This window comes from Chiloscyllium plagiosum, chromosome 3 (genome assembly GCF_004010195.1).
Source record: "Chiloscyllium plagiosum isolate BGI_BamShark_2017 chromosome 3, ASM401019v2, whole genome shotgun sequence".
In the NCBI taxonomy this organism is placed as follows: Eukaryota; Metazoa; Chordata; class Chondrichthyes; order Orectolobiformes; family Hemiscylliidae; genus Chiloscyllium; species Chiloscyllium plagiosum.
The window spans coordinates 123,947,031-123,971,031 of record NC_057712.1 but is presented as its reverse complement, the minus strand read 5'-3'; the positions used below and the strand labels follow the sequence as shown (position 1 = coordinate 123,971,031).

At 43.5% G+C, this 24,001-nt stretch overlaps 1 protein-coding gene and 1 long non-coding RNA gene across 6 annotated transcripts in view; one reads left to right on the top strand and one right to left on the bottom strand.

The window, feature by feature from the left end:
- daam2 (dishevelled associated activator of morphogenesis 2) overlaps positions 1-24,001 on the top strand; it is a 326,991-nt gene that overhangs the window by 58,499 nt on the left and 244,491 nt on the right. The window contains exon 1 of one of the 5 annotated variants that reach the window (XM_043687245.1): positions 11,342-11,424. The exons of the other annotated variants lie outside the window; for them this stretch is intronic. The gene's annotated coding sequence lies outside the window, so the exon portion shown is untranslated. Of the gene's footprint in view, positions 1-11,341; positions 11,425-24,001 lie in introns of those variants that run through there. 5 annotated transcript variants of the gene reach the window in all.
- LOC122548506 lies at positions 8,917-11,341 on the bottom strand. Its single transcript, XR_006311255.1, has 3 exons — positions 11,285-11,341; positions 10,129-10,351; positions 8,917-10,035 (listed from the first exon to the last, which is right to left on the bottom strand). It is a non-coding gene; the product is annotated as an uncharacterized LOC122548506 (long non-coding RNA).

Genomic DNA, 24,001 nt, shown 5'->3' with positions numbered 1-24,001 from the left:
CACTGCACGTGGAGGTGATGTCTCGGATCTTTCTCACTGTGCGAAGCTCGCTCACTTCCTCTCGTTTCAATGGCAGATTCTGCTAACGATGGGTTGGTGCCACCGGGTTACTGATCGTATCACTGTGGAACTCTGCCAGAACACGTTGCCATGACAACACTTCCCCTCTGTCATAGATGCAAACTTTCAGGAAGTAATTTAGGGAGTGTGTGTCACCCATGGGGACCCTTTAAAAACAGTTGCCGAGAATTATCTGAGTTGAAGAGAGTGCTGACAGCCGTCGTCATTTATTCCTGTGAATTAATTCTTGTACTCGTTCGGATGAAGGATGTTGTTGTTGGTCAGTGGGACATCTTTGCTGCTTTTGTTCCATATTCCCAGGTCAGCTTAGGGAGTTAAAGCCCCTTTTGTCAGTCCCCTACACTGGTATTTTTTAGCCTCAAAGAACACTGTCTTAATTGCCCGTATCTGATTTGCTGCTGACGAGGTGGTTAATTGATTAGGATTGACATAAACTGAATTGGATTAAGACTACTCGAAACCCTTTCCAAGTTAGGACTCCAGCCAGTGGTGAACAGAGGGAGACTTTCATTTGAGACTAGTCTGAGAGTCAACTGTTAGAGTAGTCAATGCCAGGGTTAAAAATAAGAAAACAACCAAACAAACAATCCTGCTATGAGATGATTTTCCTTTAAATATCCCTGTTTATGAGTTTCCAATTAAGTCAGCCTAAATATATCCATGTGGTCCCTATTCAAGAAGGAAATGCGTCGAGGTGTATATATGTGTATGCTCTGATGAATCAAGCCCTTGATTATTTACTGCCCCCTTGGCGAAAAGTAAATATCTGGGTGGTTGAAACGAGTGCTTTGTTTCAATTCTCCGTGCAACACCCAATATACTTCGGAACCAGTTTAGAGAGCTCCTTTGTTCCCCTTGCTGTCTTGCCCATTTCTAGTGTGTTTGTCTGTGTGTCTGGCAGAAGCTGAATGATTGGAATGAAGCCTCGAGACAACGAGCATGGTGCAGTTGGAATCTCATTAAAGCCAAGATGCATCGATGAGAGAGGCAGGCAGACCCCTGGGTGTCATGGGTCACCTCATTTATCGCTGTCTGAAGCAGTTACGTTTTTTCAGTCATTTCTGGATAACAGAATGAAAGACAGATCACCAACACTTGATGACTTGCTTTAATACGGAAGAGAGGGAAATGTGTTGCTGGAGAAGCGCAGCAGGTCAGGCAGCATCTAGGGAACAGGAGAATCGACGTTTCGGGCATTAGCCCTGAAGAAGGGCTAATGCCCGAAACGTCGATTCTCCTGTTCCCTAGATGCTGCCTGACCTGCTGCGCTTCTCCAGCAACACATTTCCATCTCTGATCTCCAGCATCTGCAGACCTCATATTCTCTTTAATACGGAAGACTCATGCCTCATGATAATTTAATTGTGCAGAGTCCATGTCCTTTCGACTTAGGCCGTGATGGTCAACAAAACGCACTTGGACCCAACACATCCATCCCCTTCATTAATTGACCCAGCTTAATGGTTTCATTGCAGATAAATACATTTTATTTGTCACATTTCTAAAGGGATTTTGTGTAACAATTCAAACTGAGCATTATATAAAGTGCAACCCAAATCACTTTATTCCAATATATTATGTGGGCAATGAGTTGCCTTGTTACACTTACAATTACAGCTCATATTGACAATATCCATTTCACGTCGGACACACAGTCTGGGGGATTATACAAAGTGCCTCAGCCCCTCGGTATACCATGGTGGGGAGTTTACATTTCTCAAAGGGATTACTGTAGGTGTGTGGTTTTAAGGTAGAGCCTGTGCTGAGTTGATGCCAATTTCTTCTGCACAACCTCCTTGCTACTATAAGACCCCCAGTGAAATTGAGAATCCTTTTGAAAATGGTGGATTTTGGCAACATTGCTATCTACCTGCCTTCTTGCCCTTTCCCTTAATCTAGAGGGACACCCAACCTTACCCCTTTTTCAAATAAAAAGTGCCTTACTCGCTAACTTATTCCTGACTTCCAAATGTTTTAACCTTTGGTTCCTGGAAACTGGGATTCCTTTAGCTTCCAGAGTGTATTCATTCAAAGAGGGTACTGTGTTGTGGATTTGCTCCCACATGGAGACTGCCCCAACACCTTTCTCAACCTTGTATCTATCCCATTGGGTATGAAGACTTGGAACTGAGAAGAGACTGCTCAATTGTTTTCAAAATGGGCTGAGGGACAGAGATAGAACTTTTAAATATGCTCCACCCAATGAATTCCACTTTTGGGGCCAAATAAACACTGGCCAAATCAAAGAATAATTCTGATCCAGTATTCCAAGGGCTTCCAACTGTATTCTTGACTCTGTAATTGTATGGAATTACATTTAAATAGAGGATCCCTCTTTGAGAATTGTGAGATAGAACTTTTAGCAGTCTATTTACCAAAACATTGGTTGACTCACCCCAGTGACAGACAGCCACAGGAGTAATGATGTGCAATGTCAGGCATTTTGTTTAATGCGTTGTGTTTTATTTGAATGAGACAAGAGCTGCACACAGTCCAGTGATCTGGGGAAAACATAACGGGGCCAAAGATTAGGCAGGATGACAGAGAAACAGCCATGGACTGAGAAGTAAAGCTTACAGTAGCCTTGGCTTTATCAATGGGGGCACAGAGTACAACAGCAGGAAGATGATCCTGAACATGTTCGAGACACGTGTTACACCTCAGCTGAAGTGTTGTACACAGTTTGGGATGCCATATTATAGAAAGGATGCAAACGTGATATACTAGACTGGGAAGGGAAACTTCACTGATGAGGATGGATTGAAGAAGTTGGGGCTGTTCTCCTTGGAGAGAAAAAGGTTAAGAGACCATCTGGCGGAGGTTTTCAGAATCATGAGTGGGCTGGACAGAGTAGGTAGGGAGAGGCTCTTCCTGCTAGCAAAAGGAACAAAAACACAGGGGCCTAAGTTTAAAGTGATCTGTAAAAGAAGCAAAGGTGAAATGACGAAAAATGTTTTCACTCAGCTCATAGTCAGTGTATGGAATTGGATAATTATTTGGATAAAAATAAGATACAAGGATATGGGGTAGAAGCAGGAGATTGGCAGTTGGTAATGAGATTCATTTGACAAGGTGGTACAAACACTGGGCTGAATGGCCCCCTTCGTCATAACAATTCTGTGCTTCCGTGAAATGCAGATAGTCAACAGCGTGGTCAAATGAGTAGGTTTGAAGGAGTGCCTTAAAGAATGAAAGACAATTGGAGAAGTGGAGAGGTTTTGGGAGGGAATTACACCAGTGACGGAAACAGGGGCCTGGTCAAAATCGGATAAATCAGGAGATGTCAGAGGGACATTCTACTGGGGGCAGATTCCAGAGATAGGGAGAGCACAAATGGATTTGACAACAAGGGTGAGAATTTTCGAAATAGAAAGACCTCAGTGACTAAAACCCTTTTTGGTAGGAGTCAGCAGACTTGCTCACCTTCTAACCTGCCGTTGTGTTTTTTTTAATAAGGGAAAGGGTGGGGAGGGGCGTGGGGGTGAGGTGGGGTGGGAGTGGTGGCATGAGTTAGTTATGAAGTGCCCACAGCCTCGATGTTAAACTGCTTTTTGTCTTTCTTGATGCAGATAGAGAGAGAGAGAGAGAGAGAGAGAGTGTGTGTTTGTGTGTGTGTGTGTGTGAATGTGAGAGAGAGAGAGAGAGAGAAAGGCCAGAGGATTTACCTTATTTGCAATTGCTGGTTCACACAACACTATTGAACATAATTACACACTTTAGTGAGACTTAAAGCAGTCAGAAATATCCAGTAATACCTACATCTTTGCTGGGCTGTGGGAAGTGGGCAGAGGACTGGCAGCAATTGGATAGCTCTTTCTAACAGCCAGTATGGTCATGAAGGGTAGAATGGTCTCCTGTGCCCTAGGACTTCACGATTCTATAATTTTGCACCTTTGTTTCACGCCTCTTCTGCTTTAAACATGGGATTCCTATAAAACAAAATGCAAGATACAGATAGTAATTGAAATCTCTACCTTCCAAGAAGCAATTAAGTTTGTTGATTAGAATAGGAACCTCATGGGAAAACATGTCCCGAGCATGCTCCGCAGTCATTTCTGTGGAATAGTCACTGTTGTGATGCCTATCAATGCAGTGGCTAATTAGTGTAAAGCAAAGTCCCATAATCAGCAATGTTGAGTTGTTTATGTGGTTGAGGATGTATGTGGTCAGCATATTGAACAAACTGTCTTTCCTAAAATGATACTGAGAGATCTTTAACCATTGGACAGACCATTCTAACACTCAAGTCCAGAAGTTGAAAAATACCAGACTGAGCTCTGTCTCATAAACCCTTCAATCACCAATAGATTTATCTAGCTCCCCTGAGACTTGCTGACATGCTTTCCCTCTCACTGTTCCACACAGAAAGTGATTGCTTTTCCAACGGAGAAGTATATTTGGTCCAACATTCCTGGCATGGTGACACTTCACACCAGAACTATTTCACTTTCTGGCTTTCCCCCTCACATCCTTTAATATTTTCTCCTTTCCCAAGTGTTAACCTAATCCTCTATTAAATGTTGAGATTGACTTGCTTGTCTTGTGGTATTATACTCAATACTCTCATAATGTTTGCACGAGCATATAATCCTTTGATGCTTCTGATGTTTAAGAACCATGTTGGAAATCATTCATTTGCCTCTTGAAGTGTTACATAATTTAAACTCCACGTTGTAACCACCTGAGGTTGAGGTTGGGTTAGATTAGATTCCCAACTGTTTGACCCAACAAATCCACACCAACCCTCTGAAGAGTAAACCACCCAAACCCATTTCCTCACTTTTACCCCTGACTAATGCACCTAACATTATGGGCTAGTTAGCACGGCCAATCCACCCAACCTGCACATCTTTGGACTGTGGTAGGAAACCAGAGCATCTGGAGGAAACCCATACAGACACAAGGGGAGAATGTGCAACCTCCACACAGAGAGTCGCAAGAACCCAGGTCCCTGGCGCTGTGAGGCAGCAGTGCTAACCACTGAGCCACTGTGGTTATAAATATTCTTAGTTATTTCTTCTTCCTTAAAATGTTCTGTTTCAGCGAATGCCGCCCTCTTCTTTCCGCTTCCTTCATAGTCATAATCCTGGGGTCACCTTTGCCATGCATAGTGTGATGTGACGTACTATCTGATGCCAATTTGAAAAGTCTTCGGCAAATAGCTTGGTTAGAGGGTGAAGTGAATTACGTTCACTAATTCCTGATTCCCAGCAGAGAATCAGCCAAATCTTATGAAGTTTTATGCTGAATATTTTTCCTCAATCTAATTTTCCATTAAAACTCTTCAATGTGAATGAGAGACGCAGCCTGATTGGACTATTCCTGGGCAATGTGTCTGAATGTTAATTTGTACATACACTGATCTCTGGTTAAACAATGCTTGGGTTTTACAACTGCTGTCAAATCCCTCCACATCCACGGCCCTCCCTGTCTCAGTCATCTCCTCCAGCTCCACAATCCTCTGAGATCTTCACTCTCCTCTGCTTCTTTCATTCATCAGACCATTTGCTGTGCCTTAAAACCCGAAGTTCTGGAGTTCCATCTTGTCTATCTTCCTCTTCTAAGCTGTTCCTTAAATAAGCTTCTGATCATCCATCCAAATATCTCTTTATATGGCTTTGTGGGATATTTTGTTTCATAATGCTCTGTAAGGTGTTTTACAATGTTGAATGCAAGTTGTTGTTGGCTGTAACTTAACTCGTATCAAGTCCCATGTATCCTTCTCGGCTGCACCCCTAACCTACACTGGCCCTGATATGGAGGTGCTGGTGTTGGACTGAGGTGGACAAAGTTAAAAATCACATGACACCAGGTTATAGTCCAACAGGTTTAATTGGAAGTACACACTTTCAGAGTGCTGCTCCTTCAACGCTCTGAAAGCTTGAACTTCCAAATAAACCTTTTGGACTACATTGGCTAACTTTTAAAATTGAAATTCTTGTGTTCAAATCCTGCTCTGGCCTTAGCCATTCCTGTTTCTTTAACGTACACCAGGCCTCAACCCACATTCCTCTTGGGTTTCATGCATCCCACCTTCCCAAAGTTGTGCCAATAGTGTGTGTGCCTACAGTTGCCTGGAAACTGGGCTCTGGAGATCCCTTGCTGAAGCCTCCCTGCACATCCCCACCTCCACTTCCTAAAATCCTGCCTCTTTGACCAAGACCATTGTTCAACCTTCCTCATCCTCCTAGATATGGGTTGGTATCAGTCTTTGTGTAATCATGCTGCTGCAAGACGTTTTCCCACTTCAAACCTCCATACAGATGGAAAATGTTGTTGCTGAGTTCAGCAGAACCCCCGTGGAAATTATCGGTGGGTATTTTAATCATGATTTACAGCTCATTTGAGAACTGTGCTTATTTTAATGGAGATTGGCAGATTGGCTTTAAAAATAGGACAGTCACTAAACAGCTATATTTGGGGAGGCTCCTTTACCATTCTGCCCTCTGAACCCTTCCCAGTTGACATATGGATTCTTTTTAAAAATGTTTTGAAACCTGATACTCTTGTCTCTTATGAACCATTTTCTCTGATGTTCTTTCAGTAAAGATAACCATCTGATCAAAAAACTCTTCACAGAAACACCAGGGGTTGTGTTGAAGGGAAGATAGACTCTCTGGTCAAATTTCTCCATCTGTCTCTTTCAGTTTGTGTGTGTGTGTGTGTGTGTGTGTATGAAAATTGTCCTTTTCACATGTTTCTGACAATGTGTGTGTACTTTCCTGGAGATGGGGAATGTCCTGACTCAGCAGTCCTACCTTGATAGAAGGGGAGATAGAAAGTGTGCTGCATGCCATTTTGAGCTCCCAAGAGGTGAGGCCAGGATGGAGTCAGGCCCACTGAATCTGGAAGCAGATCAGAGGCAACCATGGGGACAGGAGACTACTTTGGGACTGTGTCCCATTTGTAAAGTTGATGCGTCTTCCAGCCATCATCCTGAGCGTGCCCCTTCTTTCTTTTCAATAGTTCAATTTTCTATTGGATTTACCTCCACCGCAGTCTCAGACAGAGCATTCCAAACCTTAAACTTTTACGTGATACAATTTGTTTCCTCATGTCACCAATGCTTCTTTTGCCAATTAACTTAATCAGCAGTCTCTGGTACTCAGTTCTGTCACCAATGGGAACAGTTTATCCTTACCTATTCCTCCCAAACCTTCATAGATTTGAACACATGGGTAGATGAATAGGAAGGGTTTAGAGGGATATGGGCCAAATGTTAGCAAATGGGACTAAATTAATTTAGGGTGTCTGATTGGCGCAGATGAGTTAGACCGAAGCGTCTGTTTCTGTGACATACAGCTCTACATCTCTTCGACCCCCATCAAATCTCACCTCTATCTTCCTTCCTCAAAGGAGCAACATCCCACCTTCTGTCTGTGTAACTGAATTTCCTCAGTGCCAAAACCATCCTCATGAATCTTTTCTGCACTTTCCATTCATATTTATCTTCAAGTGAGGTATCCAGAACTGGACACAAGCCTAGTCAGTTTTAATACAGGTTTAACATACCCACCCTGCATTGCTGCTCGATTTCACTGTTGATAAGGCATATATATGCTTTATTAATTGCACTCTCCTGTCTATTTTGGCAGAAAGGAAGAATGAATCATGTTATATCAGTGGGATTGTAGAGCACTGAGATCATAGAGTTATAGAGATGTACAGCATGGAAACAGACCCTTCGGTCCAACCCGTTCAGACCGACCACATATCCCAACCCAATCTAGTCCCACCTGCCAGCACCCGGCCCATATCCCTCCAAACCCTTCCTATTCATATACCCATCCAAATGCCTCTTAAATGTTGTAATTGTACCAGCCTACACCACTTCCTCTGGCAGCTCATTCCATACACGTACCACTGTCTGTGTGAAAAAGTTGCCCTATAGGTCTCTTTTGTATCTTTCCCCTCTCACCCTAAACCTAAGCCCTCTAGTTCTGGACTCCCCAACCCCAGGGAAAAGACTTTGTCTATTTATCCTGTCCATGCCCCTCATAATTTTGTAAACCTCTATAAGGTCACTCCTCAGCCTACGACGCTCCAGAGAAAACAGCCCCAGCCTGTTAAGCCTCTCCCTATAGCTGAAATAAATGTAGATGATGATGCAAATCTTGACACCTGAGTGCAAGAAGTGCAGGTTACTGTGCTGGTAACTGCGAGTAATCAGGAATGCTAGTAGAATGTTATCAAACCATTGAATTGAATTGAATTTATTGTCATGTGTACCGAGGCATGGTGAAAAGCTTTGTCTTGTGAACAATACAGGCAGATCACAGAGTTAAGTAGCATAAATAAGTAAATAATAGGTAAACAGCAGCAAAAACAAAACACAGGTACAGGCAAATGTTAAGCGTTTGTGAGTACATTCAGTATTCTAACAACAGTCGGGTAGAAACTGTTTTGAAACCGGCTGGTGCGTGTCTTCAGGCTCCTGTACCTTCTCCTCGATGGTAGAGGTTGTAGAAGAGCATTGCCAGGGTGGGATGGATCTTTGAGAATGCTGGCGGCCTTTCCTTGACAGCGGGCCTGGTAGATGGATTCTATAGATGGGAGGTTGGCCTTTGTGATTGTCGGGGCTGTGCTCACCACTCTCTGTAACCAGCTCCGATCTCGAATGGTACAGTTGCCACACCAGGTAGTGATACATCCAGATAGAATGCACTCGATGGCGCACCTATAAAAGTTGGCAAGGGTATTCGCCGTCATGCCAAATTTCCTCAGCTGCCTGAGGAAAAAGAGACGTTGATGGACCTTTGTAACCAGTGCGTCCACATGAAGTGTGCAAGAAAGCTTGTTGTGGATGACCACTCTCAGGAGCTTGACACTCTCCCCTTATTCCACCTCTGTGCTGTAAATGTGTAGGGGGGCATGAATAACATCCCGCCAAAGGTAATAATGAGTTTCTTAGTTTTGTCGGCATTGAGAGCTCGGTTGTTCTCAGTGCACCATTTTCCATGTCTTCCACCTCCCGTCTGTAGACTGTTTCGTTACCATCTGAGATTCGACCAGTTATGGTGGTGTCATCAGCGAACTTGTAACTGGCAGTAGTCTGATATTTGGCGACGTAGTCATAGGTATACAGTGAGTACAATAGAGGACTGAGTACGCATCCCTGGGGAGCTCCAGTGTTGAGTGTTAGTGAGGATGAAATATTGTCCCCAATCTTCACTGATTGTGGCCTGTGGGTCAGGAAACTGAGGATCTCGTTGCAGAGAGTGGGGCTGAGTCCGACATCACTATGTTCAGTAATCAGTCTCGAGGGACAATAGTGTTGAAGACTGAACTGCTGCCATTGTGCAATGAATATAAAAGTAGTGAGTGATGCAATGGTTATTCAGAGCACTGGTGAGCCCACAGTTAGAGTACTGTTTACAGTATTTGTCTCCTTATTTAAGAAATGACATAAAAGTATCAGAAGCAGTTCAGAGAAGGTTTACTAGGCTAATTCCTGGATAAAAGTGGATGGTCTTATGAGGAATGATTGGGCAGGCTAGAGTTTACAGGAATTATAAGAGACTAGATTGAAATATATAAACTCCTGAGGGGCCTTAACAGGATAAATGTGGTAAGGGTGTTTTCTGTTATGTGAGGATCTAGAACTAGGGGTCACTGTTTAAAAGTAAGTAATGATCCCCTTCCCAAAGCCAAGCCGTGAGAAACTCCTCCACAAACCCTTTTATTTCTGATCTGAAATGTGACCACTCTCCTTTAGTGTCTCATTCCTGTTAACAAACCAACTTCCAACCAACCAGCTAAAATCCCACCAGTTCACCCATTTCTGATCAATAAAATTTATTTTTTTTGATACTATCCTTGTCAATGTATGTTACACCCTCTACACTATGGTGACCAGAAATATGCATAACGCTGCAAAATAAGCCAATACAAGTTTTGCATTAGCCACAAACAAAACCAGAAATTGCTGGAAAAGCTGAGCAGGTCTGGCAGCATCTGTGGAGAGAAAAGAGAGTTAACATTTCGAGTCGAGTGACCCATCCTCAGAACAAGTTTAGCATAAAGTCTTTAGTTTTCCATTCTATCCACCTGGAGTGCAGTGCTTTTGCATGGCCTTATTAACCAGTGGCTACTTTCAATAGGCGTTTTCTTGTTCCTCCCTTCATTTCTCTTCCCCCTTTTGAGTCTTGTTTCCCAAATCATATGCAACAACTTTATTTTTCCGATCAGGATAGAAAATCTCACGTTCATCAGTTTTGATATTCGTCAGTTGTGATATACCCATTTTGCAAGGTTGTATTCGCTTCCATGCCTTTCAAAATAATTAATAGCTAAATAAATAAATAATGCAGCAGAGATACCATGACATGGAAAGGTTGGTTCGAAAAATGTGCAGTGCCAGACAATTGGCAGATAACTTAAGTGACAGCAATAATGAAGAGGTGAGCTATATCATATCCCGAAGTCTGCAGACTGGTCAGGTTAATGTTGGTGGTAATAAATGGTAAAGAACAGAATAGGAAAATATCTCAAAAACAGAAATACAATGATGAATAGTCAGCATGGATTTCAAACATCTCCGTGTACATGTATGTATATATCTCTTCTGTATTTCTCCTGGGATTCATTTATCCTTCTGTCTCTCTAATATGCTATGTCTAACTGTATGTGCCTTTGTCTCCATCTGTATTGGTGTCTATGTTTCTCTCTGTGTCTGTCTCAGACTGAGCGTACAGTGACATTGGTGCTCTTTCTGTCTTTGCCTCCATACCCCTGTGAGTGGCTCTCTCTCTCTCTCTCTGTCTCTTGGCGCTGACCTCTTTTGGCTTAGCTCCCTTGTTTACAGCTTACTCAGAAGGCAGTTAAACAAATTGCAGCTGGGTTGACTTGAAATGCAAAGCACATTCATTCACTGCAGAGAAGCGAGCTGAGCAAAAACAGTCGGCAGACCTGACACACTGTAACACTCCAGCATTCAAGAGCGGCTTAACTCCCGGGAAAGAAAGGAGACAAGCAGTATCTGCTGCAGATGCGGATTTAGCAGTGAGGTTACCACCCCCCCCCCCCCCCGCCCCCATTTACCACTGGATTTCTGATCATTCACGGATTAGTAACACATTGAAGGCTCTGAACGACGAACATCTTCCAGCTGGTTCTGTTTCGCCTGTGTCAGTGTTCTCCTGTTGAAAGCCTATGACACCCTGACTTTGCTCTGATTCACACCTCCCCACCCCAATCTCCCTACCTCCTCTCTGCGCCCAGCTCTCCTCAAATTGGAACCACTGTCCAGGATAAGAATCCATCGGGAGAAACGCAAGTAAAGGAAAGAAGCTGCAGCATAGGGCACCAAAGTCACTATGCTCTATCATCCTCCAATCTGAATGAGTAAGTACAAGGAGGGAGGATCATCATCTCTGTTGCATGCTTGGCACTGGGAGTTGCTCTCAAAGCTGATATTCTGGAGAGGTGCTTGAATTGTTTGTCAATTTCTTAGATGTGGCGTGCAACTCAACATTGCTTGGAGCTTTGGTGACAATCAGGGATTAAACCGGTGGTTTACTTAGTCATCGTTTAAGGTGGCACAGTTTCTAGTTTTCAGGCTTAGTTCTCTCAAACAGTGACTCCAAAAATTGCATTCCCCACGAGCCTATGAATTTCATTGCAACAGTGAATTGGACTGTCAATTTGGAGCCATCTTGTGCAATTGTAAGATTTGCATTGAAAATCTACTGTGGTGGTGTTTGCATATGGTTTGCATTTCTCAACCATCAACAACTTGAGTGAGGTGGCCATGTCCCTTTAAGCTCGAAAGGATCAGGCTCTGAAAGGAATGTCAGTCTCTTGAATGCAATAATTCCTGAAGCAAGTCAAAGATGCTGCAGCAGTGTATAAGCATACCAGTCCCATGAATGTGAAAATAAAACAAATGATTTGCATTTTACATGGTGTCCTTCACAACCTCAGGATATCGCAAAGTGCTTCACAGACTATGCAGTATTTTTATACTGTAGACAATATTGTACTGTGGAAGATGTGGCAGCTAATTTTGCTCACAATAAGATCCCACAAAATATAATGAGATAATGACAAGATAATTTGTTTCTGTTAGCTATTTGTAGGTGGTAAGAATGGGCCCAGATTTTTCTTGTCAGTTGCCCACCTTCTGGCTTTGGTGTGGACAATTTATTGTGGTCCTTAATAAACCAAATGAATTAGTCTGGAGTATCAATGCTCATTGATTTTGAATACTTGTAGTCTTCTGTAAGGTCGAAGGAACTTACTTTAAACCCTTTCCCCATTAGCATCATTAGTTGAACATTTACCAGATTGGTGATGAAGATCTGTAATACCTAACAGTACATTATTCATTGCCTTTCAACCACAGAGTTTAAGGTGAAATCATGTTTAAATAACTTGCTGGAGTTTGTTTGAAGATGCAGCAAAGAGAGTTGATGAGGGTAATGTGGTTGATGTGAAGTACATTGACTTTCAACAGGTGTTTAGTACAAAACAGCAGCCAAACCTTTTCCCATTGACACTCCATCCCAAGGCTTAAACACTGTCAGCCCCACCCCCTGCCTGTGAGAACTGAGAATCTGGAGACCTGTGCATTTTTTCAATTCTTGATTAATGAATTCAATGAATTGTGAATTCACTGGACTTAAACATTGAGATAGAAGTACAAAATATTCATTGCTGAAGAGAGAGATAAAGCTTCAGCCTGGGCTTCAGTTTGGCTGAGAATTGGCCACCTCATTGTACGACTGTGCTGGTAAGCCACACTGCCAGCTGTAGGTTAGGTGAAGCTGGCAGGATTTCTGGTGTACGTTGCTGCCCTGCCAGGCTCATCACTTCTTCCAATGCCATTAGGGGAGAGCGGGTTGAGGGCAGGCAGAGGAAGTGTGTGTTATTGGATCCAGGAGTTGGAGATCTATTGGACTGCCTGCAAATCCGTTGGAAACTTTAGACAGAAACAAACAGTGAGCCTGTTAGGTTTTTAATACCATATTGTTACAATGTGGGCTGAATATTCCAAAACATGAAACCTTGATGATTATTTTTCTCTACTACCTCAGTGTGTTGTACATTCTTCCTCTCTGTTCCTCATTTTTGGTATCTCTCTGTGTTGGGTCTCTGTCAGAGTTGAGGTAATACAAGAGAATTAAAATCCTACCCCCGCACCACCCATCTTGGCAAGTTCTGACATCACCTTTTTTTCTGTTTTTCTCTCTGTTTCTCCCCCTCACTCTCATCATGTTGACTTGTGGTTTTATAATGGTAAGGACAGGATCAATAAGTCATGAACTAAACTGCAAGTTTCAGCAACTCTCCAGGTCCCAAACCTTGCTAGCAACTGCTTCTGTCATGTTTTGAGGGGAAAGGTGTTCCAGTTTTTAATGGTGGGAGAGGATGGCATTAAGAAGCATATGTTGTCAATATTGTGCAGTGGACATAGTTTATTGTAAGGGAATGCTCTAAACAACACGTTTACTTTTTTTATTGCTGAGGGGCGGAGGGGATGGGAGGGATAGGTGCCTTCAAATTTTCCCTGTAATTCACCATCTAGTCAGTGTCTTGATGAAGGGTTGCAATCCTTTTTGTACTTTGCCTAGACTGTTGTCTCATCATCTGTCTCAACTCTGCTTTCCTGTTTGTTTTCTACATCCCTTCAATCTCAACGATGGTAAATGTCAATCAATCTCGTCCTTAAATATACGCAACAAACATAAGAACTAGGAGCAAGGATAGACAATTCAGCCTGCTCTGCCATTCATTTTGATCATAGCTGATCTCATCTCAGCCTCAACTCCTCAGCACGGAGGCTCAGTGGTTAGCAATGCTGCCTCACAGTGCCAGGGACATGGGTTTGATTCCAGCCTCAGGCTGTGTGGTATTTGTACATTCTTCCTGTGTCTGTGTGGGTTTCCTCCCACAACCTAAAGACCTGCAGGTTAGATGGATTGGCCATGCTAAAATTGCCCATAGTGTGCAGGTTAGGTGGATTAGCCGTGGGAAATGCAGGGTTACAAGGATAGTGTAGGGGGTTGGGTCTGGGTTTGATGCTCTTCAGAGGGTCAGTATGGACTTGATGGATTCAACGGCCTGCTTGCACACTGTTGGGATTCTATGAGTCCACTTTCCTGCCTGCTCTCCATAAACCTTTAATTTGTTACTAATTAAAAATCTGTCTGTCTCTTCCTTAAATTTATCCAGTGTTCTGGTGTCTGCCACACTCTGGAGCAGTGATTTCCATAGATTCAGGACCATTTAAAAGAAGTAATTTCTCCTCATCTTTGTTTTAAATCTGCCACCTCCTCCCCCAAATCTATGACTTCTTGTTTTAAATCACTCTATGGGGTAAACATCCACTCTATGCCCATTTTGTCAGACCCCTTTAACATCTTATGTACCTCAGTTCAATCTCTTTTCATCCTTCCAAACCTGAGCGAGTGAGGGCCTAAATTTCTCAATGACTCCTTATAAGACAAGCCTTCTCTTTCTGGAATTGATTCCGTGAATCTTTTCTGATCTGCCTCCAATGCAATTAAATCCTTCCTCAAGTAAAGGGACTAAAAATGTATGTAGTACTCCAGCTGTGGTCTCACCAATGCCTTGTATAATCACAGAAGTACTATCCTTCTTTTATACTCCATTCCTTTAGCAATAAGTGCCAAAATTCCTTTTGCAATGATGGAACGTTGACGACCCTCTGGGGTACAGAATTCCAAGGATTCATAACACATAAGTGAAGAAGTTTCTCCTCATCCCTATCCTAAATGAATGACCCCTTATCCTGAGATTCTGTTCCCATACTACAGTGACTGGATCTTGTAAAGTCATTTCTGCATTCTCAACATCTCTGCCACAGGAAGAAGAACTCTTGGGAAAATGTTTCCCTGACCCCTGAAGTCAATCAACTAAAAATTCCAAAAGGCTGATGTTATATTCCAATCTTAACTATCCAACCCTCTCCAGATGCATTCCGAAAGGCTGACCTTCCTGTAGTCCCACAGGACAGAGCTTACCCTGGGGAATCTGGCCCGAGAATTTGATCCTTAACCCTGTCATTTCTCTTACAACAAGATATTCAACTGACGTCTTTCAAAAGGTGTTCGTTATTGTCAGAGAAATGAGGAACAAATAGACAAACTCCAGTCTACATATTTAAAGGGAGCAACTGGAGGAGGACTTTATAAAGCTGTAAGCTAGCAGTACAGAAAAAATAAATTGGGGAGAAAACTTCACGTTAAGCCAAGATGGTCAGGCAAGGGGTCACAAGGTCAAGCTGCCAAATCTGGGAGTGATGCTTGAGGAAGGATAGACAGCTAGATGGAGGGTAGCCTTTTTTTTCTGTTTTTTCATTACTATATGGATTGAAGATCCTTGAGGAAGTAAATAGCAAACTGACTGATTGGTACCTCACCTTAAACACCTTCAAATAGTCTCTAATTCAAAGCATGTCCGAAATAGTGATGCAGTAATCACTGGATAATCGGTTTTGCACATATTGGACAGAACTTCTCCCTCCTTAGACCTGATGGAGGGGCAAAAAAGGGGGTAGTTTGGCACTGGAGAACCATCCCTCCCACTCCTTTTTTCAAGGTACCTCACCTCAATCCTTCCATCACTGTAAGACAGTACCTCCTGTGGCCACACTGTAACAACTCACTGAAGCCCCTTCGATAGAATCTTCAAAAACCGAGACCTCTAACACCTAGAAGGACAAGGGCAGCAGATATGTGGGGTCACCAGCCACTCACGATTTCCCATTCCAAGCCACTCAGCATCCTGACCTGAAACTATATCATCATTCTCAGTCCGCAACATGGGAATCCCTCCCAAACAGCATTATGGCTAAACCTGCAGCCTAAGGACTGCAGTGGTTCAAGAAGACAAGCACACAAAACACAGCTTATCAACACTTTAACGGCAATTAGGAGTGGGTGATAAATGCTATCCAAGCCAGCAATGCACATATTCTGTGCAATAACTAAACCCAAAAGCCAAGCATCCGATTGGGAAGCAGTTAGTAGCTATGGTGGGGAAAGTGCAGTTTTTTTTTTCCCCTGGACAAAATAAAGGAGAGATGAACTTTCATGTCCTCAGCATTATGGTGAACAAAGTCCTTTTTTGAAAAGTCTCTAAGTCAAAGCATGTCCCACTGGATAATCGGTTTTGTACATATTGGACAGAACTTCTCCCTCCTTAGATCTGGTGGAGGGGCAAAAAAGGGGGTAGTTTGGCACTGGAAAGCCATCTTTCCCAATCCTTTTTCCAATATCTCAGCAATTGTATGGACCTTCCTCACCCACCACCAACTAAGGTCTTTCAGTGGCTGCTACGCTCAGGATTTGGGGGGAGGGGGCTCCATTTTCTCCAATCTAGGGGCACTCCCCTCATTGCCGAGGAATATTTATTGTTCTTGACACGAAGAAGAACTCTCTGCACTGGATAGATTATTATTTTCAGAGATTCCTCATCTCTATCCCTCTTGTGATTAACTGGAATCACTTTTCATTGGAGCCCACAACACACATGAATGGTTCTGATGGAGGACTGCTTTCTGATGTCCCATCTGCCTTGTGTTGGCTACTTTTCCTTTTGTGTACCATCTGCTGGCTTGCACATGAGGAAGCCACCACTGGCTAATGTTCTGGAGGACTCAGGACAACCCTAGAACTGAACTCCACCAACAATTGGTGGTTTCAGGAGGCATGGGAAGAAAACTGAGGGAAAACAGTTATTTCCCTGCACAGTAAATGCTTGCGCTGTCCTTTTATAACTTGTAGTGAAATTGGTTCCAGAGAGGGCAAGTTTGGAGTCTAAGGACTGGGCTTCCATGCTTTTCGCGAGCTTTATTTGGTACAATGTGCAGAAGGAGTGGATCCAAACAGTGCAAGTTCAGCCGGCTGTTGGCAAGGAATGCTGGCAGGGTGAAGAAGGGTCACTGGACCCAAAACGTTAACACTGCTTTCTCTCCTCAGATGCTCCTAGACCTGCTGAGCTTTTCCAGCAATTGCTGACTTTGATGCTGGCAGGGTCCATGATTCCAGTCATGCAATGCAAGGTCGTACAGCAAGGAAAAGACCATTCAGCCTATTATGATAGCCCATTCCTTTTTATTCAGTTAAAAATCACGCAACACCAGGTTATAGTCCAACAGGTTTATTTAGGAGATACCTGATGAAGGAGCAGCGCTCTGAAAGTTAGTGCTTCCAAATAAACCTGTTGGACTATAACCTGGTGATTTTTAACTTTTGAGAGGGTGGTCCTGGAAAATCGCAACAGGTCAGGCAGAATCCGAGGAGCAGGAGAATCGAAAAGGAGAAATTTCCTGATGAAGGGCTTTTGCCCGAAACGTCGATTCTCCTGCTCCTCGGATGCTGCCTGACCTGCTGTGCTTTTCCAGAACCACACTCTCGACTCTAAATCTCCAGCCCTCAGTCTCACCTAGTTGATTTTTAACATTGTCCAATTCAGTCCAATACCTACACCTCCTTTTAGTTCAGAGCACTGCAAATCTCTCCTGTTTAGGTATACATCAGATTCAGATTACATTACAATGTAATCTGGAAACAGCCCCTTCGGCCCAACAAGTCCACACCGACCCGCCGAAGCACAACCCACCCATTCCCCTACATTTACCCCTTACCTAACACTACGGGCAATTTAGCATGGCCAATTCACCTGACCTGCACATCTTTGGACTGTGGGAGGAAACAGGAGCACCCGGAGGAAACCCATGCAGACACGGGGAGAACGTGCAAACTCCACACAGTCAGTTGCCTGAGGCAGGAATTGAACCCGGGTCTCTGGCGCTGTGAGGCAGCAGTGCTAACCACTGTGCCACCGTGCCGCCCACAAATTCCCTTTGGAAAGTTATCACTGAAGCTTCTTAAACCACCCTTTCAGGCAATGCATGCCGGCTTTATTTTTACCAATGTTCTTGAAAGTGAGTGACTCCCGATGGAGTGGGGTCAAGTGTAGTTTGTGTTCATTGCTCTTGACAGTGAGACAGTGGAATCCTACAGATACTGAAACCCGTTCAAATTTCTGGAGTGAATTTTAGGCTCAAAGGGGCTTAATTTTCAACCATTTTTAGCAGTTTGGCACTGTAGATTCCCAGTGTGGAGACAGGCCCTTCAACCCAACAAGTCCACACCGACCCTCCGAAGAGTAACCCACCCAAACCCCTTTTCCCTTTAACTAATGCATCCTAGACTATGGGCAATTTAGCATGGCCAATTCACCTAGCCTCCACACCTTTGGATTGTGGGAGGAAACCGGAGCACCCAGAGGAAACCCACACAGACACAGGAGAATTTGCAAACTCCACACTGACAGTCACCCAAGGCTGGAATTGAACCTGGGAGCCTGGTGCTGTGAGGTAGCAGTGCTAACTGCTGAGCCACCGTGCCACCCTTCTGTTTATGCTACAGTTTTGTTTGTGCCAATACAATGGATAGTTCAGTCTGTGAAAATAAATGGGTTTAACACTGTGTTGAAGTATGGTAAAGCAAGCGGTTAAAATAATGCAGCCAGGAATTTAATGGAACTACTTCAGCAAGAGTGTTGCAACTGTGCAGGAGAGGAATTAAGCCCGAAGTTTCCTAATTGGAGAAGATATTTGTGCAATTATTACATTTCACAGCTGTTTATCTGTAAATTGCTTCATAAATAAAGCATTAGTCACGAGCTCTCCCAAGTCAAACACAGCACCTTCATTAAAAAGTAAATCTATCAGCTTTGCACTTTTTGTGACATCGGGATGTTCTGAAGTGCTAGGTTGACCCCACTTGGAAGACCATCTCCAGATCTAGGCACACACACCTGAGGGAGGTTGTTCTCACAGAATCCAGTGTGGAAGCAGGCCCAATCATTCCACCCAGATCCATTCCCCCTACCCTATATTTACCTTTGACAAATGCACCTAACCTGCACATCCCAGAACACTATGGGCAATTTAGCATGGCCAATCCAGCTAACCCACACATCTTTAGATTGTGGAAGCAAATTAGAGGAAGCCCACGTAGACACAGGGAAAATGTGCAAACTCCACACAGACAGTCACCTGAGGCTGGAATCAAACCCCGCTAAGCACTGAGCCACCGTGTATTGATCTTGGAGGGAGTACAACGCAGGCTTACAAGAATGATACCTGGACTTCAGGAATTAAGTTATGAAGAGAGATTATACAAATTAGGTCTGATTTATCTAAGCCTGGAAGGTTTTGGGTCATCTGATTGAAGTTTTCAAGAAATTAACAGGAAAAGACAGTGTAGATGAAGACTGGTTCGGGAGAATTAGGGCGAGAGCATTCGGGAGAGACTTTTGGAAGCACCTCTACACACAAAGGATGGTGGACGTTTGGAATTCACTTACACAAATGGAATTCACTTACACAAATGGAATTCACTTACACAAATGCCAGTGGATGCAGGATCAGGAGTTAATTTTAAATCTGAGATAGATAATTTTTAATTAAGGGATATGCGCCAAAGATGGGTCAATGGTGTTAGGCCACAGACCAGCCATAATCTCATTGAATGAAGGAACAGGCATGAGGGGCTGAAGGGCCTACTCCTGTTCCAGTGTTACAGCCGGGGAAGCTATTTTTCCCAAAGTGTAGTTGCTGATGCAGGAAATGGAGTACTGGTGGGCAATTCTGTAGGACAGCAAGGTCTCTATAAACCACACATTAAATCTCTTCTGTTCTTACTCACAGCCCTGTGCCTTCACACTGACCTTTTGCAAAATGTCATCATCTGCTTTGTGGGCGTGAGTCATTTTCCAGCCACCTTGAGTCATTTACCTGGCAATCCCAGGATGTGGACCAATGAACAGGGACTGAGCTCAGGATTCCCGTGGAATCTTAGAATGAATTCTGTGGAGAAGGAGGCCATTCAACCCATAGTTGAAGAAGCATTCTGCTCAATGCTACCCCTCTGCTTTTTTCCCATGGCCCTAATGTTATTCCTTTTCAGATAATACTCTTTGAAAGCCTGTTTTGAATCTGCATTCACCTCACAATGTATTATACAGATCCCATCCCTCCTACCATGTGACAAGTTGTTTTTTCTTGTGCTAGCATTGATTCTATTACCAATTGCCCATAAAACTGGTTGTCAATCCCTGAGTCTATCCACCATGTCCCCACCTCTACTGATGTTGAACATAAAAAGAACAAATGATGTCAGAGTGGAAATTAGGCCATTCAGCCCATTGAATCTACTCCACCATTCAATGAGATCATGGCTGATCTGAAAATCCTCACCTCCACTTTCCTGCCTTTTCCCGATAACTCTTGAGTGCCTTACTCATTTCAAATCTGGAAAGCTCATCCTTGAATAGACTTACTGGGCCAGCCTCAGCAATGTAGGTACCTTTAATCAGACTTATATTTGCTTTGGTCAGCCAATGGGGCTTTTACCTTGTATCATGTTAGGACAGAGGTGAAGGGTCAATGCACAATTACACTGGGCAACATGCGTCCATGTCACCCAGTGCTGAATTAAAACTGGCTAGTGCCACCTAGTGGTATAGCAGTGATGCTCATCTATTTGAGCCCATTGTCCAATTTGGATGGCTGCAAACTCTTATGGTGATACTGATATGAGTGTTAATGACAAGGAGATTCTTGGACATTTGGCTGCTTTTAAGGTTAATGAGGTTGAGTTCAATTAAAGTGCGTGTGTTTTCTCTTTTGTACAAGTCATGTTGAGAAATGCTGCCAGCTCATCCTTAATGAGGGCTGTCTGTAAAAGGGCTTTGCTTTTATATATCAGAGCCTAATGAATGAATCTCTTTCATTTACCCTGGTGTCACGTGGAATTCTGGAACCAAACACCGTGAAGATTGGATTGATTACTGTCCGGCTGTTCTTCACGGGTGTTAGAAACTGCCGAGAGCTGCCCCAGCATGATTGCCAGTCCAGTTCGGAAAGGAATTCTAGCTGCGAGCCAGTCGCCTTGTGCTTGTCACTCTTCCAGCCTCTAAAGAATAGATTCATGCACTACTGAAAAATGTTAGAATGCCGATTAGCTGCGTCAAGAATCTCATTGCTCAGAGGGAAAGGTTGTTGCATTCTGGCATGAGTCTACTTGAGAGGGTGGTGATAGAAAGTGGGATGAAATATGCTTCATTCTACTGAATCCCTGGGTGAGGACAGGGTTCATAGAGTTCCTGCAGTGTGGAAACAGGCCATTCAGCCCAATGAGTCCAAACTGACCCTCTGAACAGTAACCAACTCAGAGCAACATCCCACTCTCACCCTCACTCTACCCCTGTAATGCTGCATTTCTCCTGGCTAATCCACCTGATCCACACATCCCTGGACTCTGTGGGTATGGCCAATCCACCTAGCCTGCGAGACTGGGTTGCAAGATTGAATGCATTTACCCATAGAATCATATGTACGTGCAGTACAGAAGGAGGCCATTGTACTTGAGCATGCTGTGGAACTACAAAGTTAGTCTCAGCCCTCCAACTCTTCCCCCATAACCAAGTGGTTCCTTCTAAAGAGAGCGAGAGATTTGAATGATGCCATGAATTTGGCTGGCTCTGGCTGGGGACTTGGTGCCTTCCTTCCTATCAATTCTGGATGGACGGAAGGCAGTGGAACACAGTCTAAGGATACAGGAGGAGGGAACTGAGGACAGCAATTCTTCACCCAGAGAGTGGTGACCCTGTAAAATTCTCTGCCATGGAAAGCTGTCGAGACCAAAACATTTGTTTGACTTCAAGAAGGAGTTGAATATTCTTTCGAGTAAAGAGATCAAGGATATGAGGGAAAATCAGGAGCACGCTATTGAGTTAGCTGATTGGCCATAATCACAATGAATGATGAAGCAGGCTCAAAGGGCTGAATGGCCTACTCCTCGCTCCTATTCCCTACGTGCTTAGTGGGGTACAGTTTATCGTTTCAGAATGTTTTACTGAGGAGGTGGCAAATTCAGATGAAGCTGCTGCCTCTGCTACGAGCCATATTATGGGGCATCTTGGACCGCCCTGTGTGGAAATTGGCTGCCGTGTTTCCGAGCATCACATTCACTTCAAAACAGTGTGTCACTTAGTTTAGCACTTACGGACATCTTTCTGTTGTGAAAGATGCTGGAACTTTCTAAGTTTTTCCTTGCCTTTCCTAGTTGTGTTCTACACATTTTCTCTGAATCTCAAGCACTTGTCCTCTGATTCCAGCCTGGTGTTTGTTTTCTCAGGCTATGGGTTGCCAATATTAAGGTACTTGCCCAGGACAAAGCTTCCACTGTAGGGATGTTAAGCAATCTGCTCCCTCTGCCATTTTGTTCGGGTATCCTCTGGAAATGTTTCGCAAAAAATTGGCTGCATCCACTATTGGCTTGTGGGAACTCCTCTGAGTTTCCATTGACAGTGGCTTAACACATACTATGATAAAGTTTTCAGATCAAGTTTTTGGATTTAAGATGACTTCTTCTCAAATAGTGTGTGTGTGTGCGCACGCGCGTGTGTGTGAGAAAGAGAGAGAGAGATCTGTCAAAGGGAAAGAAATGATCAGTGAATGGGCAAGATCAGGCAAATGAAATTAAATTGGATATTTTGTTACAATGAATAAAAATGATCTGTATTCTAAATGCTGAGAGCATACAGAGCTCTGAGATGCAGAGAGACCTGAGCATCCCAGTGTACGAATTTCAGAAGTTAGTGTGCAGGTACAATAAGTAATCAGGAAAACTAATAGGATGTTATGTTTTATTGCGAGGGGAATTGAATGCAAGAGACGTGGTTATGCTTCAGTTATACAGATTATAGTGATCGTGCATTTGGAGTACTGTGTATAGTACTGATTACTGTACTTACAGAAGAAGGTTAGTACATTGGAAACAGTTCAGAGAAGATTTACTAGGTTAATGCCTGGAATGAGCAGATTGCCTTAGAAGGAAAGGCTAGGCAGGCTAGGCCTGTGTTCTTTGGAGTTTAGAAGAGTCAGGGGTGACTTAACTGTAACATAAAATCCTGAGAGGACTTAATCGAGTGGATGTCGGAAAAATGTTTCTTCTTTTGGGATAATGTAGAACTAGGGATCAGAGTTTAAAAATAAGACCTCGCCCGTTTAAGACAGAGATGAGGAAACATTTTTTTCTCTCAGTGAGTGTTTGGAATTCCCTTCCTCAAAGAGTAGAGGATGCATATTCTTTAAATATTTTTTAGGGAAGAGGCAGATCATTTTTAATTCCCTTGGCAATTAAGAATCTATTGGGAATATGGAAGAATGTAGGGTATGGGTTTGCTCACTGAGCTGTAGGTTTGATATCCAGATGTTTCATTACCTGGCTAGGTAACATCATCAGTGGCGACCTCCAAGTGAAGTGAAGCTGTTGTCGCCTGCTTTCTCTTTATGTATTTGTCCTGGATGGGGTTCCTGGGGTTTGTGGTGATGTCATTTCCTGTTCGTTTTCTGAGGGGTTGATAGATGGTGTCTAGATCTATGTGTTTGTTTATGGCGTTGTGTTTGGAGTACCAGACCTCTAGGAATTCTCTGGCATGTCTTTGCTTAGCCTGTCCCAGGATAGATGTGTTGTCCCAGTCGAATTGGTGGTTTTTTTCCTCCGTGTGTAGGGCTATAAGGGAGTGAGGATCGTGTCTTTTTTGTGGCTAGCTGGTGTTCATGTATCCTGGTGGCTAACTTTCTTCCTGTTTGTCCTACGTAGTGTTTGTGGCAGTCCTTGCATGGAATTTTGTTGATTACGTCGGTTTTGTCCATGGGTTGTACTGGATCTTTTAAGTTGGTTAGTTTTTGTTTGAGAGTGTTGGTGGGTTTGTGTGCTATTACGATCCTGAGGGGTCTTAGTAGTCTGGCTGTCATTTCTGAAACTTCTTTGATGTATGGTAAGGTGGTTAGGGTTTCTGGCTGTGTTTGGTCTGCTTGTCATGGCTTGTTCTTGAGGAATCTGCGCACTGTATTTTTTTGAGTATCCGTTCTTCT